We start from the raw sequence: 7,001 nt of genomic DNA, 5'->3' as shown, positions 1-7,001 counted from the left end.
CAAAGTTAAGCCAAAGTTTTGCCTTATTTTCTGAAAAAAAAAGCAAAATTTCGGTAGGTTATCCTAGAAGGAACTTTCGCCCAATTCTGATTCTACACTTACAAAATTTCTTCATATCATGAACTGAATTTCTATGAAACATATCAGATCTACAATTATTTACCTTCTTTTACTATGGACATAAATTTCAATTTTGTCCTTCAAAAGGATTTAGTAATCCGATATCTATGATTTTTATGTTTATTGTTGCCTTGGAAGTGTATTGAAGAAATGTTTAATCCCATCGAATCTTTTTGCAGTGTATCTTCTCCTGAAGGAGACGGACCTTCATCTAATTAATAAAATTTCGTTGAAAAGTTATGCCAAATTAATTTTGCTGTTTCGCTTCATTTAAAATTTTGCATTTCCGTGTTTCTCTTCAATTTTAATAATATGTATTGCGATTCAATCATTTGTATTTTTCCAAATCGTGAATACGGGGTATATTTTAATAAAGGTTTGATAAAGATTTAATAAAGGTTAATGCATTTGATATTTGACGGGAGACATGGATACCATGATTTGACAAACAGGCTAGGTGCTATTGTCTGGCGTCTTGGCAAGATATAACATTGTAAGATAATGTAGGTGTTGTAGTGCAGGATATAATTACAAAATTGACATAATTATTACATCATTTCTGGTAAGCGATAAATGGAGGAAAGATATTGAACAAGTATTGTCATTTATGTTGAATGCAATCGTGGCTAAAATACACGAAACTTACATGAGAGAAACTAGTCGTTGCATAAGCATCCATTTTATATTGAACATGCGTTTACTAATAATATTAAATGATACATTTTATGCCAACATTGAAGAGTATTTTATTGATGTACATTTTCGAAACATTTGTGAAAGAGAAAACACATTTTAAAATTTTGGTTAACATTATGCTGAATAATAATTGCCACAGATTTTAACACTTTTCCTTTATCTCTGTTAAGAAGTTTCATTGAATCGAAAGAGGCATATTCAGATGTCTTCTCTCAAACTTTCCTAAATCCTGGAAAAAAAATCAAGTAATTAATACAAATAAACTAAAGTACGAATAATTGTAATAATGAAGTGACCAAGTCGTATGTTGGAATTCGCGTAAATGTGGAATGAAAAGTGAAATTTCAGGGAAGTAGACATAGATTTTGAAATCCTTAGCTTGATAATTTATGACTTTTATTGTTTATACACCAAACGACCACTGGAGTATGAAATGAAGATCACAGGCAAAATTTGAGCTTGTTTAAACAGATTTACCAAAAGCAATTATTTTTAACATAATTCTGTGTAAGATTTATTAACTTCAGAAAAACGTTTCCGTTGGATGTGGTTTCGTATTCCTGTGTGCATGAAAAATCTCATATTTGGAAATAATTTGCGTTTGTAAAATTCAAGTATAAAAAAAAATTGCGTATTAATTAAATGTAAAATATGTATATTAGTTAAATAATTTTTCAATTTTGCTTTCTTTTATGTTCAGTGTTACTGATAATAAAAATATGATATGATATTTAACAAAATATTAATAATATTTTTATTTGTTAATGTTTAACAATAGCTTCAGATGTTTAATTCGTAAAGAGTATCTATGCGTTTTTAGCAAGCCTCATTCTTCTTCTCTAATAAGTACAAATATTTTTCTCACGTAAAATGAAAGCTGCTTTGCGTTCTTTTATTTTCCACATGATATTGCTATAAATTTTACTTCCTAATTAATACCTTAATAAAAAATTCCTTACTACACTTAACATTGTGGTCACAATCTCCATTATTCAAATTCGAACTTTTAAAGACAGAAACAAAATGGGGGACCAATTACAAATTTTTGGGAAATCAGGTAAGATCGAGAAATGTATACATCAATTGCCAGGAGAATGGCAAGTTAAATAAATATCTAATTTGAACTTCGGACCTTGAAAACACATGGACGTACTAACATACACTAATTAAAATATATACTAATTCCCTGTATTAATCCACGGCTTTCCTGAAGTTCCCTTTCGCCGATGTGTTTACGGTAGTTTGGCTGTATGGCTTTAAAAAATAACGTCTGTTTCGCCCGATGTTGTATACAACCGAGTTGAGAAAATGAGGCTTAATCGTCGATCCTAATTTTTATTACTCGAAGTTTGCAGCAAATGCTTGGTGGTTATGTATTGCAGAAGTTCTGCTTCTCCCGAAGGAGAGAAATGATGTCAGATATAAAACTTATTTTTGTCGACATGTTTCTAAATTACACTTTTCTAACACTCTTCGTGGAATGAGACACGGATTTTCGTCTTAGTGGTTACAAATCTGCTCTATTTTGTTCGTATAGTTTAAGAACAACCTGTATTTTTCATTCTTCGAATATTTCAAACAATATTAAAAGTAAATTATACCAAAGCGTTTAACTTTTTACCAGCTGTTTCACTTCATTAGATAATATTAAAAAATTTTTACATTTTAATAGATTACAAAATTATCTAAATAGATAGAAATATTACGCAATTACCTAAGATATACCAGAATTTATCTTCCATCGGCAAACGAATACCTGGGCTGTGGATCAGGGTCTGGCATAGCATGGATGATAGTCAAAGTTGCCATCGCCAAAGCCACAACGAAAACTAGACTGCGTTTCAGAAACTCCATTCTCTAGATTCAAAAAATTTTTTCTGTATGAATATCTTACTATGAATCTGTCCTTTTATATTACAACTTAGCCTAAAAAAATGTGCAGTGTCATAAAAGTTAAGGACGAGACTAAAAAAATGTGCAGTGTCATAAAAATTAAGGACACAATAAGATGATTCATAGTTAAAGGCGAAGTGACTTTTAAAATATTATGTCTGTTATGAACAACTGCAACTCTTATAATAAATTTATTTAAAAAAAAGAAATGTATTTATATCCCAACCGGTGGTATTTTGTTTACTTCGGTGATTCAACACAGATTCTTTAACGAACATCCCGAATACAACATTTTTCGTAGGAGGGCAAAATGCAAAGTCATCGGAGATGAAAATAAATGCCTTCTTTGTTTTGCTTTGTGCAAATTTTCTTTGTTTAAAGTGTTTTTAGTCTTTCGAATATTACGGGTTTCTCCCTGAAATTTCCTCAAAATATTTGGATTAAGTTACGGTTTTTTTTTTTTATTAGAATTCGGAAATGACCCTCGAACTTTGCGCATTGACTCCTTTACCTTGCAATATGAATCTCACCCGAAATCTGACAGGTCATGACAATTTCTGTGTAGGAAACTGGAAAGCAATCAATCTTTCAAGAATTTACGTTCATAGCCTTTGGATGGTTCAAAACTAGATCATGAAAACTATATAGTATCGGTAGTGGTATTTTATCCCCTTCTTCTTGAACAGCTTTCCAAAGTCTAAGGAGATCTCTAGGTCGGCATTTGGCCTTGCGTCTTTGAGAAGTCAAAAGCACCAAACTTCATGGGTCATAAAACAGGACATTTGGTATGTTCAGTAATGATTAAGAGTTGCCGACAGGAGGCGCTGCTAGCGCGTCATATTCTCGACTTACGTAATTTGAATTGAGTATTCTTTTGTTTTTTCTACTTGCTGTAACAGATCTTACAGCTTTGTGATTGAGAATTTGAAATGTTTTGGAGCCAGATCGCTCCTCTACAGCAACAAAATTTTTAATAAATACATAATAAAGTAAATATCTTTGTGATGATAATGTTTGTTATTAAATACAAAGTCAACCAGCTCCTGAGTAATATTTAGAATCTACTTGTAAGGACGAAGCTCTGAGAGTAATACAATCAATTTCTATTTCGGATACAAATTTCGATATAGCTTGGAAACTTTTAGAAGATAGGTATTCGAATAAACGTGAGCTTTTAAATGCTATAATAAAAAGTTTTTGAATCAGCCGAGTATTAGCGAGGCATCTACTTCTATTCTAAATTTAATTGATATAACGAACGAGTGTATTCGATCTTTAAATACTTTAAATTACAAAGTAGAAAACTTATCGGAAATCATGATAGTATATTTAGTAGTGGATAAGTTTGATAAATCAACTCGATACTGGTGGGAAAAGGAATTATAAAACTCGGAAGAATTCGGTACGATTGAACAATTACTTTCATTTTTACAAAGCCAAGCGAGAACGCTTTAAAATAGTAAAATAAAGGAGGTAAAAAAGAGTAATAATTCTCCACATAAACTTACGAGTATGATATCCACTTCTAATACGAAAATCATAATTTTGAAGTGCATAAAGCGCCGTGGTGGAGAATTCCATTCATTATATAAGTGTGCGGAATTTATAAATCTTTCTGTCAAGGACAGGTGTGAATTCGTGAAAAGAAATAAGCTTTGTTTTAATTGTTTGAAAAACCATTCCGTTCGAACGTGTTTGTCTAATTATCGATGTCAAAAATGCTCACGAAAGCATTCAACGCTGTTACATTTCGAAAATGAAAAACAAAATAAATCCGAAAGTGCTCATATTTCAAAGCCGGAAGTAGGGGGATGGAGAAGACGACAGTCAGTCTTAATCCGAATGCAGAAAAATTTTTTATGACTCTTCTTCTACCAATAAAGAAAGTACTTTCGCCGGTACAGCTGTAAATAGAATGCGTCAGACCAAAAATATTTTACTTTCTACTGCGAATATTTTAATCAGAGATTGTTATGGTGAATTAAAATCAGTTCGCGCTTTATATGATGTAGATTCGATGACGTCATTCTTAACGATTGAATGTGCTAATTCGTTAGGGATTAAAAGAGAAAAAATACACTAAAATACTAAAATTTTAAATAAACGTCAAAGCTTTATGCTTATAATATACAATACAAAGTAATTTCTGGGAATTTATATTTTCAGTATATGTAATGTAGATGTGTGAGAATTTATCTGACACTAGCACAAGAAAATAGAAATGCAAATATCTCGGGTTGGTATCTTGGGTGATCAATTTCTTTAGTCTTACGAGGTCCACACATCTTACAAATATTCTTATTTGACATCTGAAACTGAACCGCCATCCTTGTCAACATTCCTGGGAATCTATGTCGCACAGTCGAAATATTAAAAATGTTCTGTGATAAAAATATTTTAACTTTCGCTTTGATTTTCCAATTAATATTTTTTTTTTTTTTTAGTTGTATTTCTTGGGAATATAGTATTTTCTTTTAATCCTTCATTTTCATTATAGCTCATGGTTGATTTCTAAAACCCACAAGAAGTGTCAAGAGATGTCTGAAATCATTTCCTGTTTCCTTATCTTAAACGGATAGGAAACTGTCTAAATAGAATGTATCTGAAATGAAGCTTACATTGTTCTGTTTCCGATATTTAGATACCGATTAAATTTTAATGTGTATTTTTGATGGAGTTTTTATTACTGTGAATCTTTAACGTGAATTTTGTGTTTTCAGATATCAAACTAAGACGAATTCTTTAATTTTGCTAGGCAATAAATCACAACATCAAATGTTTTACTTCTAATAGTCAATTATAATAATCATTTAAGTTCAGTTAGAGGTAACCATTAAATAAAATTAACATATTTTCTTTTATATTATTCTATCACTTTCAGTATTCTGTATATTACTACAGTCCAGTGGGTAGTATAAAATAAAAATAGAAGGAAAAACCGAATTGTATCCGAATTACAGTGCAGCAGAGATTAACACAACAAACTAAATTATTACGATATTAAATCTAGTCTAATTCTAAATACACTATGCATGTTCAATTTAGGTTTCTGAAACAAAAGTTTATTGTGTCATTCAGGGAAACTTAAAATACATTTTTTAACAGGAAACACAATTAAAAATACACCTAAGGTAGGTTTAGGGTAAAACTTCCTTTTCTAACTATTCCAAATAAGACTTAGTTTACTCATAATTTAGCTGTATCATTTTAAATTTAAAAAGAGGATATTTAAACTTTCGTTTTATTTTTATAGGCAGCATTAACAATGCACTAAACTAGTATTTGTTTCTCTTAAAATTAACATATTGATTGAAAAAATAATTTAGTGGAAATAGTTTAGTAGGATGTTTTCTGAAAGGCTTTATATCGTATGTTTAAAAATCAGCATCCATCAGATGAATAATTTGTAAAACGGAAATAATTCTACGAGAACTGCTTCAGAGAAAGGTTTTTGGAAAGTAATGTCCAAAATAAAAGTTAAATATCAAAGAAACAATGCCTTAAAAATTATATTCAACGACAATGAAGGCATAAATTTTAATGAAAGTACAAAATATGAGTGTTCATTTTGAGATGTTTGTCATTTATAATACTCTGAAATAATACGGAGTTATCTCATTTTTATACAGTCTAACTTAAATACCGAGTTGTATACATTTTTGTGATTGTATCTCTTAAAATCTCAGTACATTCAGGATTTTAGATACTTTCGAGGTTTCAATATTGTGACAGAGAGAGAAAAAAGACTTAAATAATAGTATAGTGATAATAAAGGAGGTTAATTCTTGTAATGTTTATATTTTTTTAACTATGTAGATGTTTGTGAGTTTGAAATGTTTTTGTCATGAATTTCTTTCTTTAGGAAAATACATTTTATGTATATTGAATTGGAAGTAAGGAAGTAAGAAAGCATCTAATATCTTTTACTGTAACAGTTCAGTTCCAATTTTTGCACTCTGTACTAGTAATGTAAATGCGTATTAATAGTGATTTGAATCAGGTGACTTAAAGGAATTAAAGATGCTAAAGGGAGAAAATGTCGTGGAATCGTTTGTGAAAGTTTCGATCAGAAAAATAATCAAATACTGGTATACATTTCAAGAAAATCATATAACGTTCGGTGTGGAATACGAACATAAATAAAATTAGATTTCAAGGGAAAGGAAATAAGAACTAAAATTATATGGAATATAAGGACCGAAACGTAATATAAATTAGAAGACAAAGTTTAATATTAAAAACATGGAATAGGATAAGTATTAAAAGAGGATTAGCAAATTTAGGAAGTAATG

At 30.1% G+C, this 7,001-nt stretch overlaps 1 long non-coding RNA gene across 1 annotated transcript; it reads right to left on the bottom strand.

Annotated features, from left to right (window-relative positions):
* Positions 1-841: 841 nt before the first annotated feature.
* Positions 842-2,702, bottom strand: LOC118194779 (uncharacterized). Its single transcript, XR_004759147.2, has 2 exons — positions 2,531-2,702; positions 842-1,045 (listed from the first exon to the last, which is right to left on the bottom strand). It is a non-coding gene; the product is annotated as an uncharacterized LOC118194779 (long non-coding RNA).
* Between the last annotated feature and the right edge of the window lie 4,299 nt (positions 2,703-7,001).

This window comes from Stegodyphus dumicola, chromosome 8 (assembly GCF_044657685.1).
Source record: "Stegodyphus dumicola isolate Sdum_Otavi_A_Nest chromosome 8, ASM4465768v1".
In the NCBI taxonomy this organism is placed as follows: Eukaryota; Metazoa; Arthropoda; class Arachnida; order Araneae; family Eresidae; genus Stegodyphus; species Stegodyphus dumicola.
Note: the sequence above shows the minus strand (reverse complement) of the source record. Positions and strands in the feature narration are given on the sequence as shown.